General features: G+C 46.9%; 1 long non-coding RNA gene across 1 annotated transcript in view; it reads right to left on the reverse strand.

Annotated features, from left to right (window-relative positions):
• LOC144766567 (uncharacterized) overlaps positions 1-14,157 on the reverse strand; it is a 176,261-nt gene that overhangs the window by 113,670 nt on the left and 48,434 nt on the right. Inside the window, exon 2 of the long non-coding RNA XR_013597840.1 lies at positions 9,086-9,150. This is a non-coding gene — a long non-coding RNA (uncharacterized LOC144766567). The remainder of the gene's footprint in view (positions 1-9,085; positions 9,151-14,157) is intronic.

Raw genomic sequence — 14,157 nt, forward strand, 5'->3', positions numbered from 1 at the left:
GGAGAATACAAATGCACCATATCTAACCGGAGACACTTGGAATGGAGAATACAAATGCACCACATCTAACCAGTGACACTTGGAATGGAGAATACAAATGCACCATATCTAACCCCTGACACTTGGAATGGAGAATACAAATGCACCATATCTACCCAGTGACACTTGAAATGGAGAAAACAAATGCACCATATCTAACCCCTGACACTTTGAATGAAGAATACAAATGCACCATATCTACCCAGTGACACTTGGAATGGAGAATACAAATGCACCATATCTAACCAGAGACACTTGGAATGGAGAATACAAATGCACCATATCTAACCAGAGACACTTGGAATGGAGAATACAAATGCACCATATCTAAAAAGTAACACTTGGAATGGAGAATACAAATGCACCATATCTAAAAAGTAACACTTGGAATGGAGAATACTAATGCACCATATCTAACCAGTGACACTTGAAATGGAGAATACAAATGCACCATATCTACCCAGTGACACTTGGAATGGAGAATACAAATGCACCATATCTAACCAGTGACACTTGGAATGGAGAATACAAATGCACCATATCTAACCAGATACACTTGGAATGGAGAATACAAATGGACCATATCTAAAAAGTAACACTTGGAATGGAGAATACAAATGCACCATATCTAACCAGTGACACTTGGAATGGAGAATACAAATGCACAATATCTAACCAGTGACACCTGGAATGGAGAATACAAATGCACCATATCTAACCAGTGACATTTGGAATGGAGAATACAAATGCACCGTATCTAACCAGTGACACTTGGAATGGAGAATACAAATGCACCATATCTACCCAGTGACACTTGGAATGGAGAATACAAATGCACCGTATCTAACCCCTGACACTTGGAATGGAGAATACAAATGCACCATATCTAAAAAGTGACACTTGTAATGGAGAATACAAATGCACCATATCTAACCAGAGACACTTGGAATGGAGAATACAAATGCACCATATCTAACCGGAGACACTTGGAATGGAGAATACAAATGCACCACATCTAACCAGTGACACTTGGAATGGAGAATACAAATGCACCATATCTACCCAGTGACACTTGAAATGGAGAAAACAAATGCACCATATCTAACCCCTGACACTTTGAATGGAGAATACAAATGCACCATATCTACCCAGTGACACTTGGAATGGAGAAAACAAATGCACCATATCTACCCAGTGACACTTGGAATGGAGAAAACAAATGCACCATATCTAACCAGGGACACTTGGAATGGAGAATACAAATGCACCATATCTAACCAGTGACACCTGGAATGGAAAATACAAATGCACCATATCTAACCAGAGACACTTGGAATGGAGAATACAAATGCACCATATCTAAAAAGTAACACTTGGAATGGAGAATACAAATGCACCATATCTAAAAAGTAACACTTGGAATGGAGAATACTAATGCACCATATCTAACCAGTGACACTTGAAATGGAGAATACAAATGCACCATATCTACCCAGTGACACTTGGAATGGAGAATACAAATGCACCATATCTAACCAGTGACACCTGGAATGGAGAATACAAACGCACCATATCTAAAAAGTAACACTTGGAATGGAGAATACAAATGCACCATATCTAACCAGTGACACTTGGAATGGAGAATACAAATGCACAATATCTAACCAGTGACACCTGGAATGGAGAATACAAATGCACCATATCTAACCAGTGACATTTGGAATGGAGAATACAAATGCACCATATCTAAAAAGTAACACTTGGAATGGAGAATACAAATGCACCATATCTTACCAGTGACACTTGGAATGGAGAATACAAATGCACCATATCTAACCAGTGACACTTGGAATGGAGAAAACAAATGCACCATATCTAACCAGTGACACTTGGAATGGAAAATACAAACGCACCATATCTAACCAGAGACACTTGGAATGGAAAATAAAAACGCACCATATCTAACCAGAGACACTTGGAATGCAGAATACAAATGCACCATATCTAACCAGTGATACTTGGAACGGAGAATACAAACGCACCATATCTAACCAGAGACACTTGGAATGCAGAATACAAATGCACCATATCTAACCAGTGACACCTGGAATGGAGAATACAAATGCACCATATCTAAAAAGTAACACTTGGAATGAAGAATACAAATGCACCATATCTAACCAGTGATACTTGGAACGGAGAATACAAACGCACCATATCTAACCAGAGACACTTGGAATGCAGAATACAAATGCACCATATCTAACCAGTGACACCTGGAATGGAGAATACAAATGCACCATATCTAAAAAGTAACACTTGAAATGGAGAATACAAATGCACCATATCTAACCAGAGACACTTGGAATGGAAAATACAAACGCACCATATCTAACCAGAGACACTTGGAATGGAGAAAACAAATGCACCATATCTAACCAGTGACACCTGGAATGGAGAATACAAATGCACCATATCTAAAAAGTGACACTTGTAATGGAGAATACAAATGCACCATATCTAACCAGAGACACTTGGAATGGAGAATACAAATGCACCATATCTAACCGGAGACACTTGGAATGGAGAATACAAATGCACCACATCTAACCAGTGACACTTGGAATGGAGAATACAAATGCACCATATCTACCCAGTGACACTTGAAATGGAGAAAACAAATGCACCATATCTAACCCCTGACACTTTGAATGGAGAATACAAATGCACCATATCTACCCAGTGACACTTGGAATGGAGAAAACAAATGCACCATATCTAACCAGGGACACTTGGAATGGAGAATACAAATGCACCATATCTAACCAGTGACACCTGGAATGGAAAATACAAATGCACCATATCTAACCAGAGACACTTGGAATGGAGAATACAAATGCACCATATCTAAAAAGTAACACTTGGAATGGAGAATACAAATGCACCATATCTAAAAAGTAACACTTGGAATGGAGAATACTAATGCACCATATCTAACCAGTGACACTTGAAATGGAGAATACAAATGCACCATATCTACCCAGTGACACTTGGAATGGAGAATACAAATGCACCATATCTAACCAGTGACACCTGGAATGGAGAATACAAACGCACCATATCTAAAAAGTAACACTTGGAATGGAGAATACAAATGCACCATATCTAACCAGTGACACTTGGAATGGAGAATACAAATGCACAATATCTAACCAGTGACACCTGGAATGGAGAATACAAATGCACCATATCTAACCAGTGACATTTGGAATGGAGAATACAAATGCACCATATCTAAAAAGTAACACTTGGAATGGAGAATACAAATGCACCATATCTTACCAGTGACACTTGGAATGGAGAATACAAATGCACCATATCTAACCAGTGACACTTGGAATGGAGAAAACAAATGCACCATATCTAACCAGTGACACTTGGAATGGAAAATACAAACGCACCATATCTAACCAGAGACACTTGGAATGGAAAATAAAAACGCACCATATCTAACCAGAGACACTTGGAATGCAGAATACAAATGCACCATATCTAACCAGTGATACTTGGAACGGAGAATACAAACGCACCATATCTAACCAGAGACACTTGGAATGCAGAATACAAATGCACCATATCTAACCAGTGACACCTGGAATGGAGAATACAAATGCACCATATCTAAAAAGTAACACTTGGAATGAAGAATACAAATGCACCATATCTAACCAGTGATACTTGGAACGGAGAATACAAACGCACCATATCTAACCAGAGACACTTGGAATGAAGAATACAAATGCACCATATCTAACCAGTGACACCTGGAATGGAGAATACAAATGCACCATATCTAAAAAGTAACACTTGAAATGGAGAATACAAATGCACCATATCTAACCAGAGACACTTGGAATGGAAAATACAAACGCACCATATCTAACCAGAGACACTTGGAATGGAGAAAACAAATGCACCATATCTAACCAGTGACACCTGGAATGGAGAATACAAATGCACCATATCTAAAAAGTAACACTTGAAATGGAGAATACAAATGCACCATATCTAACCAGAGACACTTGGAATGGAAAATACAAACGCACAATATCTAACCAGAGACACTTGGAATGGAGAATACAAATGCACCATATCTAACCAGTGACACTTGGAATGGAGAAAACAAATGCACCATATCTAACCAGTGACACCTGGAATGGAGAATACAAATGCACCATATCTAAAAAGTAACACTTGAAATGGAGAATACAAATGCACCATATCTAACCAGAGACACTTGGAATGGAAAATACAAACGCACAATATCTAACCAGAGACACTTGGAATGGAGAATACAAATGCACCATATATACCCAGTGACACTTGGAATGGAGAAAACAAATGCACCATATCTAAAAAGTAACACTTGAAATGGAGAATACAAATGCACCATATCTAACCAGTGACACCTGGAATGGAGAATACAAATGCACCATATCTAACCCCTGACACTTGGAATGGAGAATACAAATGCACAATATCTAACCAGTGACACCTGGAATGGAGAATACAAATGCACCATATCTACCCAGTGACACTTGGAATGGAGAAAACAAATGCACCATATCTAAAAAGTAACACTTGAAATGGAGAATACAAATGCACCATATCTAACCAGTGACACCTGGAATGGAGAATACAAATGCATCATATCTAACCATATACACTTGGAATGGAGAATACAAATGCACCATATCTAACCAGAGACACTTGGAATGGAGAATACAAATGCACCATATCTAACCAGAGACACTTGGAATGGAGAATACAAATGCACAATATCTAACCAGTGACACCTGGAAGGGAGAATACAAATGCACCATATCTAAAAAGTAACACTTGGAATGGAGAATACAAATGCACCATATCTAACCAGTGACACTTGGAATGGAGAATACAAATGCACCATATCTAACCAGATACACTTGGAATGGAGAATACAAATGCACCATATCTAACCAGAGACACTTGGAATGGAGAATACAAATGCACAATATCTAACCAGTGACACCTGGAATGGAGAATACAAATGCACCATATCTAAAAAGTAACACTTGGAATGGAGAATACAAATGCACCATATCTAACCAGTGACACTTGGAATGGAGAATACAAATGCACCATATCTAACCAGTGACACTTGGAATGGAGAATACAAATGCACAATATCTAACCAGTGACACCTGGAATGGAGAATACAAATGCACCATATCTAACCAGTGACACTTGGAATGGAAAATACAAATGCACCATATCTAAAAAGTAACACTTGGAATGGAGAATACAAATGCACCATATCTAACCAGTGACACTTGGAATGGAGAATACAAATGCACAATATCTAACCAGTGACACCTGGAATGGAGAATACAAATGCACCATATCTAACCAGTGACACTTGGAATGGAAAATACAAACGCACCATATCTTACCAGAGACACTTGGAATGCAGAATACAAATGCACCATATCTAACCAGTGACACTTGGAACGGAGAATACAAACGCACCATATCTAACCAGAGACACTGGGAATGGAGAATACAAATGCACCATATCTAACCAGAGACACTTGGAATGCAGAATACAAATGCACCATATCTAACCAGTGACACCTGGAATGGAGAATACAAATGCACCATATCTAAAAAGTAACACTTGGAATGGAGAATACAAATGCACCATATCCAACCAGTGACACTTGGAATGGAGAATACAAATGCACTATATCTAACCCCTGACACTTGGAACGGAGAATACAAATGCACCATATCTAACCAGAGACACTTGGAATGCAGAATACAAATGCACCATATCTAACCAGTGACACCTGGAATGGAGAATACAAATGCACCATATCTAAAAAGTAACACTTGGAATGGAGAATACAAATGCACCATATCTAAAAAGTAACACTTGGAATGGAGAATACAAATGCACCATATCTACCAAGTGACACTTGGAATGGAGAAAACAAATGCACCATATCTAAAAAGTAACACTTGAAATGGAGAATACAAATGCACCAAATCTAACCATAGACACTTGGAATGGAGAATACAAATGCACCATTTCTAACCAGAGACACTTGGAATGGAGAATACAAATGCACCATATCTAACCAGAGACACTTGGAATGGAGAATACAAATGCACCATATCTAACCAGAGACACTTGGAATGGAGAATACAAATGCACCATATCTAACCAGTGACACCTGGAATGGAGAATACAAATGCACCATATCTAACCAGTGACAGTTGGAATGGAGAATACAAATGCACCATATCTAACCAGATACACTTGGAATGGAGAGTACAAATGCACCATATCTAACCAGATACACTTGGAATGGAGAATACAAATGCACCATATCTAACCAGTGACACCTGGAATGGAGAATACAAATGCACCATATCTAACCAGTGACAGTTGGAATGGAGAATACAAATGCACCATATCTAACCAGTGACACCTGGAATGGAGAATACAAATGCACCATATCTAACCAGTGACAGTTGGAATGGAGAATACAAATGCACCATATCTAACCAGAGACACTTGGAATGGAGAATACAAATGCACCATATCTAACCAGTGACAGTTGGAATGGAGAATACAAATGCACCATATCTAACCAGTGACACCTGGAATGGAGAATACAAATGCACAATATCTAACCAGTGACACCTGGAATGGAGAATACAAATGCACCATATCTAACCATTGACAGTTGGAATGGAGAATACAAATGCACCATATCTAACCACTGACACTTGGAATGGAGAATACAAATGCACCATATCTAACCAGTGACACCTGGAATGGAGAATACAAATGCACAATATCTAACTAGCGACACCTGGAATGGAGAATACAAATGCACCATATCTAACCAGATACACTTGGAATGGAGAATACAAATGCACCATATCTAACCAGATACACTTGGAATGGAGAATACAAATGCACCATATCTAACCATTGACAGTTGGAATGGAGAATACAAATGCACCATATCTAACCAGTGACACTTGGAATGGAGAATACAAATGCACCGTATCTAACCCCTGACACTTGGAATGGAGAATACAAATGCACCATATCTAACCACTGACACTTGGAATGGAGAATACAAATGCACCATATCTAAGCAGTGACACTTGGAATGGAGAATACAAATGCACCATATCTAACCAGATACACTTGGAATGGAGAATACAAATGCACCATATCTAACCAGAGACACTTGGAATGGGGAATACAAATGCACCATATCTAACCAGTGACACTTGGAATGGAGAATACAAATGCACCATATCTAACCAGTGACACTTGGAATGGGGAATACAAATGCAACATATCTAACCAGTGACACTTGGATTGGAGAATACAAATGCACCATATCTAACCAGTGACACTTGGAATGGAGAATACAAATGCACCATATCTAAGCAGTGACACTTGGAATGGAGAATACAAATGCACCATATCTAAGCAGTGACACTTGGAATGGAGAATACAAATGCACCATATCTAACCAGATACACTTGGAATGGAGAATACAAATGCACCATATCTAACCAGTGACACTTGGAATGGATAATACAAATGCACCATATCTAAGCAGAGATACTTGAAATGGAGAATACAAATGCACCATATCTAAAAAGTAACACTTGGAATGGAGAATACAAATGCACCATATCTAAAAAGTAACACTTGAAATGGAGAATACAAATGCACCATATCTAACCAGATACACTTGGAATGGAGAATACAAATGCACCAAATCTAACCAGTGACACTTGGAATGGAGAATACAAATGCACCATATCTAAGCAGAGATACTTGAAATGGAGAATACAAATGCACCATATCTAAAAAGTAACACTTGGAATGGAGAATACAAATGCACCATATCTAAAAAGTAACACTTGAAATGGAGAATAAAAAAGCACCATATCTAACCAGTGACACTTGGAATGGAGAATACAAATGCACCATATCTAACCAGAGACACTTGGAATGGAGAATACAAATGCACCACATCTTTACAGATAGGGCACATGTGTGTGTCTCTCATCCTGTGCTGCAAGGCAGCCAGCAGCTCTAGTGCAGAGTTGACTTGAGTCAAAAATAGTAAATCTGGGCCTCAGTCTCGCCTAATCTATCTTTACCTGTTAATGACTTTCACTTGTCTTCATTCACATGCTTACACACACCGATGCACTCACTCACACACACAGACGCTCCCTCATAAACACTCTCTCTCACTTAAGAGTACTCTCACTTGCAAGCACACCCAAAACATACATTTAAAACCATTTTTACTTCCCACAGCTACCACCAAGGTCCTAAGGGTTGTCCGTCTTTTTATTGCACTAAAAGTGAACAATAGAATATCATTAAAGGGCAGCATAGAAGCATTGTAGGAATCTTGCCACTGCCTTTGTCCCTTCTGAGGCCAGGGGTCTCAGAGACAGTGCAAGAGTCACAAGGAGCAAGCCAGGAGTCACAGCTGCTGCCCGAGGCGACCCTTCAACGCCATCTCTTGAGAGGAGGCGGGAGGGAGGGTGGCTAGCTCCTGCAGTGTTTCAGGAGATGTCTGGACTTGTTTCTTGCCCTCAGGCAGAGGCCACATCTGTCTGCTCCAGATGTTTCTAGCCTTAGTCTCACCTCACCACGGGATTTAAAAGCGAGGCTCAGTGGGTCCAGTGTTTGTGGCAGCAGTAACTCCCAGTCCAAATACTAGAATACTCATAATGGCCCCGGCAGTTTACTCCTCCCCCCAAGGATATTGCTCCAGCTCAGTTGTCATGAGGGACATTCGGTTACTATTCCCCCCCTCCTCCCCCCCTCAAACACATACAGAAATACTGTCAGTTGGCAAAACAATATTAAAAATGTATTTCCCATAAATGTAGGTTATCAGTTAAAAAGTAGAAGATTGTTCTTAAAATAAAATGTAACTTTTAAAGATCATACCGATTGCAGCATTGACTTCAGACTTTCCTTTGGGGAACCATCAACAACTCGAGAAGCCACAGGGTCTACAGTCACAGAGATGGAAAACACATATTTAGATCAGTCACAAACAGAAATACGTTTTACAAATAACAATGAAGAATGTGTTTCCTTCTGGGGTTTCTTGTCCTCAACTGTAATTACCACATCTTTTATGTGAGGGGCCAATAGGACTTCACTGTATCCTGAGTGAGGATCTGTTATAACTGTGGTGCTCTGTGCTGAAGTGCTGTGTGTTCTCCATGGGTGCCTGCTCTGTGGGGCTGCTGTACATGGGTCTGGGTGTCCTGCATGGGTGCCTGCTCTGTGGGGCTGCTGTACATGGGTCTGGGTGTCCTGCATGGGTGCCTGCTCTCTGGGGCTGCTGTACATGGGTCTGGGTGTCCTGCATGGGTGCCTGCTCTCTGGGGCTGCTGTACATGGGTCAGGGTGTCCTGCATGGGTGCCTGCTCTGTGGGGCTGCTATACATGGGTCTGGGTGTCCTGCATGGGTGCTGCTCTGTGGGGCTGCTGTACATGGGTCTGGGTGTCCTGCATTGGTGCCTGCTCTGTGGGGCTGCTGTACATGGGTCTGGGTGTCCTGCATGGGTGCCTGCTCTGTGAAGCTGCTGTACATGGGTCTGGGTGTCCTGCATGTGTGCCTGCTCTGTGGGGCTGCTGTACATGGGTTTGGGTGTTCTGCATGGGTGCCTGCTCTGTGGGGCTGCTGTACATCGGTCTGGGTGTCCTGCATGTGTGCCTTCTCTGTGGGGCTGCTGTACATGGGTCTGTGTGTTCTGCATGGGTGCTTCTCTGTGGGGCTACCGTACATGGGTCTGGGTGTCCTGCATGGGTGCCTGCTCTGTGGGGCTGCTGTACATGGGTCTGGGTGTTCTGCATGGGTGCCTGCTCTGTGGGGCTGCTGTACATGGGTCTGGGTGTCCTGCATGGGTGCCTGCTCTGTGGGGCTGCTGTACATGGGTGTGGGTGTCCCGCATGGGGCCTGCCCTGTGGGGCTGCTGTACATGGGTCAGGGTGTCCTGCATGGGTGCTGCTCTCTGGGGCTGCTGTACATGGGTCTGGGTGTCCTGCATGGGTGCTGCTCTGTGGGGCTGCTGTACATGGGTCTTGGTGTTCTGCATGGGTGCCTGCTCTCTGGGGCTGCTGTACATGGTTCTGGGTGTCCTGCATGGGTGCCTGCTCTGTGGGGCTGCTGTACATGGGTCTGGGTGTCCTGCATGGGTGCTGCTCTGTGGGGCTGCTGTACATGGGTCTGGGTGTTCTGCATGGGTGCCTGCTCTCTGGGGCTGCTGTACATGGGTCTTGGCGTTCTGCATGGGTGCCTGCTCTCTGGGGCTGCTGTACATGGTTCTGGGTGTCCTGCTTGGGTGCCTGCTCTGTGGGGCTGCTGTACATGGGTCTGGGTGTCCTGCATGGGTGCTGCTCTGTGGGGCTGCTGTACATGGGTCAGTGTGTCCTGCATGGGTGCCTGCTCTGTGGGGCTGCTGTACATGAGTCTGGGTGTCCTGCATGTGTGCCTGCACTGTGGGGCTACTGTACATGGGTCTGGGTGTCCTGCGTGGGTGCCTGCTTTCTGGGGCTGCTGTACATGGGTCTGGGTGTCCTGCATGGGTGCTGCTCTGTGAAGCTGCTGTACATGGGTCTGGGTGTCCTGCATGTGTGCCTGCTCTGTGGGGCTGCTGTACATGGGTCTGGGTGTTCTGCATGGGTGCCTGCTCTGTGGGGCTGCTGTACATCGGTCTGGGTGTCCTGCATGTGTGCCTGCTCTGTGGGGCTGCTGTACATGGGTCTGTGTGTTCTGCATGGGTGCTGCTCTCTGGGGCTGCTGTACATGGGTCTGTGTGTTCTGCATGGGTGCTGCTCTGTGGGGCTGCTGTACATGGGTCTGGGTGTCCTGCATGGTTGCTGCTCTCTGGGGCTGCTGTACATGGGTCTGGGTGTCCTGCATGGGTGCCTGCTCTGTGGGGCTGCTGTACATGGGTCTGGGTGTCCTGCATGTGTGCCTGCTCTGTGGGGCTGATGTACATGGGTCTGGGTGTCCTGCATGGGTGCTGCTCTCTGGGGCTGCTGTACATGGGTCTGGATGTCCTGCATGGGTGCCTGCTCTGTGGGGCTGCTGTACATGGGTCTGGGTGTCCTGCATGGGTGCCTGCTCTGTGGGGCTGCTGTACATGTGTCCGGGTGTCCTGCATGGGTGCTGCTCTGTGGGGCTGCTGTACATGGGTCTGTGTGTTCTGCATGGGTGCCTGCTCTGTGGGGCTGCTGTACATGGGTCTGGGTGTCCTGCATGGGTGCCTGCTCTGTGGGGCTGCTGTACATGGGTCTGGGTGTCCCGCATGGGGCCTGCCCTGTGGGGCTGCTGTACATGGGTCTGGGTGTCCTGCATGTGTGCTGCTCTCTGGGGCTGCTGTACATGGGTCTGGGTGTCCTGCATGTGTGCTGCTCTCTGGGGCTGCTGTACATGGGTCTGGGTGTCCTGCATGGGTGCCTGCTCTGTGGGGCTGCTGTACATGGGTCTGGGTGTCCTGCATGGGTGCCTGCTCTCTGGGGCTGCTGTACATGTCTCTGGGTGTCCTGCATGGGTGCCTGCTCTGTGGGGATGCTGTACATGGGTCTGGGTGTCCTGCATGGGTGCCTGCTCTGTGGGGATGCTGTACATGGGTCTGGGTGTCCTGCATGGGTGCTGCTCTCTGGGGCTGCTGTACATGGCTCTGGGTGTCCTGCATTGGTGCCTGCTCTGTGGGGCTGCTGTACATGGGTCTGGGTGTCCTGCATGGGTGCCTGCTCTCTGGGGCTGCTGTACATGGGTCTGTGTGTCCTGCATGGGTGCCTGCTCTGTGGGGCTGCTGTACATGGGTCTGGGTGTCCTGCATGGGTGCCTGCTTTGTGGGGCCGCTGTACATGGGTTGGGTGTTTTGCATGGGGGCCTGCTCTCTGGGGCTGCTCTACATGGGTCTGGGTGTCCTGCATGGGTGCCTGCTCTCTGGGGCTGCTGTACATGGGTCTGGGTGTCCTGCATGGGTGCGCGCTCTGTGGGGCTGCTGTACATGGGTCTGGGTGTCCTGCATGGGTGCCTGCTCCCTGGGGCTGCTGTACATGGGTCTGTGTATTCTGCATGGGTGCCTGCTCTGTGGGGCTGCTGTACATGGGTCTGGGTGTCCTGCATGGATGCCTGCTCTGTGGGGCTGCTGTACATGGCTCTGGGGGTTCTGCATGTGTGCCTGCTCTCTGGGGCTGCTGTACATGGGTCTGGGTGTCCTGCATGTGTGCCTGCTCTCTGGGGCTGCTGTACATGGGTCTGGGTGTCCTGCATGGGTGCCTGCTCTCTGGGGCTGCTGTACATGGGTCCGGGTGTTCTGCATGGGTGCCTGCTCTGTGGGGTTGCTGTACATGGGTCTGGGTGTCCTGCATGGGTGCTGCTCTCTGGGGCTGCTGTACATGGTTCTGGGTGTCCTGCATGGGTGCCTGCTCTGTGCGGCTGCTGTACATGGGTCTGGGTGTCCTGCATGGGTGCTGCACTCTGGGGCTGCTGTACATGGGTCTGGGTGTTCTGCATGGGTGCCTGCTCTGTGGGGCTGCTGTACATGGGTCTGGGTGTCCTGCATGGGTGCTGCTCTGTGGGGCTGCTGTACATGGCTCTGGGTGTCCTGCATGGGTGCCTGCTCTGTGGGGCTGCTGTACATGGGTCTGTGTGTTCTGCGAGGGTGCCTGCTCTGTGGGGCTGTTTTACATGGGTCTGGGTGTCCTGCATGGGAGCCTGCCCTGTGGGGCTGCTGTACATGGGTCTGGGTGTCCTGCATGGGTGCCTGCTCTGTGGGGCTGCTGTACATGGGTCTGTGTTTCCTGCGTGGGTGCTGCTCTGTGGGGCTGCTGTACATGGGTCTGGGTGTTCTTCATGGGTGCCTGCTCTCTAGGGCTGCTGTACATGGGTCTGGGTGTCCTGCGTGGGTGCTGCTCTGTGGGGCTGCTGTACATGGGTCTGGGTGTTCTTCATGGGTGCCTGCTCTCTGGGGCTGCTGTACATGGGTCTGGGTGTCCTGCATGGGTGCCTGCTCTGTGGGGCTGCTGTACATGGCTCTGGGTGTCCAGCATGGGGGCTGCTCTCTGGGGCTGCTGTACATGGGTCTGGGTGTCCTGCATGGGTGCCTGCTCTGTGGGGCTGCTGTACATGGGTCTGGGTGTCCTGCATGGTTGCCTGCTCTGTGGGGCTGCTGTACATGGGTCTGTGTTTCCTGCGTGGGTGCTGCTCTGTGGGGCTGCTGTACATGGGTCTGGGTGTTCTTCATGGGTGCCTGCTCTCTAGGGCTGCTGTACATGGGTCTGGGTGTCCTGCGTGGGTGCTGCTCTGTGGGGCTGCTGTACATGGGTCTGGGTGTTCTTCATGGGTGCCTGCTCTCTGGGGCTGCTGTACCTGGGTCTGGGTGTCCTGCATGGGTGCCTGCTCTCTGGGGCTGCTGTACATGTCTCTGGGTGTCCTGCATGGTGCCTGCTCTGTGGGGATGCTGTACATGGGTCTGGGTGTCCTGCATGGGGGCTGCTCTGTGGGGCTGCTGTACATGGGTCTGGGTGTTCTGCATGGGTGCTGCTCTCTGGGTCTGCTGTACATGGGTCTGGGTGTCCTGCATGGGTGCCTGCTCTGTGGGGCTGCTGTACATGTGTCTGGGTGTCCTGCATGGTTGCCTGCTCTGTGGGGCTGCTGTACATGGGTCTGGGTGTCCTGCATGGGTGCCTGCTCTGTGGGGCTGCTGTACAAGGGTTTGGGTGTCTTGCATGGGTGCCTGCTCTGTGGGGCCGCTGTACATGGGTCTGGGTGTCCTGCATGGGTGCCTGCTCTCTGAGGCTGCTGTACAAGGGTCTGGGTGTCTTGCATGGGTGCCTGCTCTGTGGGGCCGCTGTACATGGGTCTGGGTGTCCTGCATGGGTGCTGCTCTGTGGGGCTGCTGTACATGGGTCTGGGTGTCCTGCATTGGTGCCTGCTCTGTGGGGCTGCTGTACATGGGTCTGGGTGTCCTGCATGGGTGCCTGCTCTGTGA

This window comes from Lissotriton helveticus, chromosome 7 (genome assembly GCF_964261635.1).
Source record: "Lissotriton helveticus chromosome 7, aLisHel1.1, whole genome shotgun sequence".
Classification (NCBI taxonomy): Eukaryota; Metazoa; Chordata; class Amphibia; order Caudata; family Salamandridae; genus Lissotriton; species Lissotriton helveticus.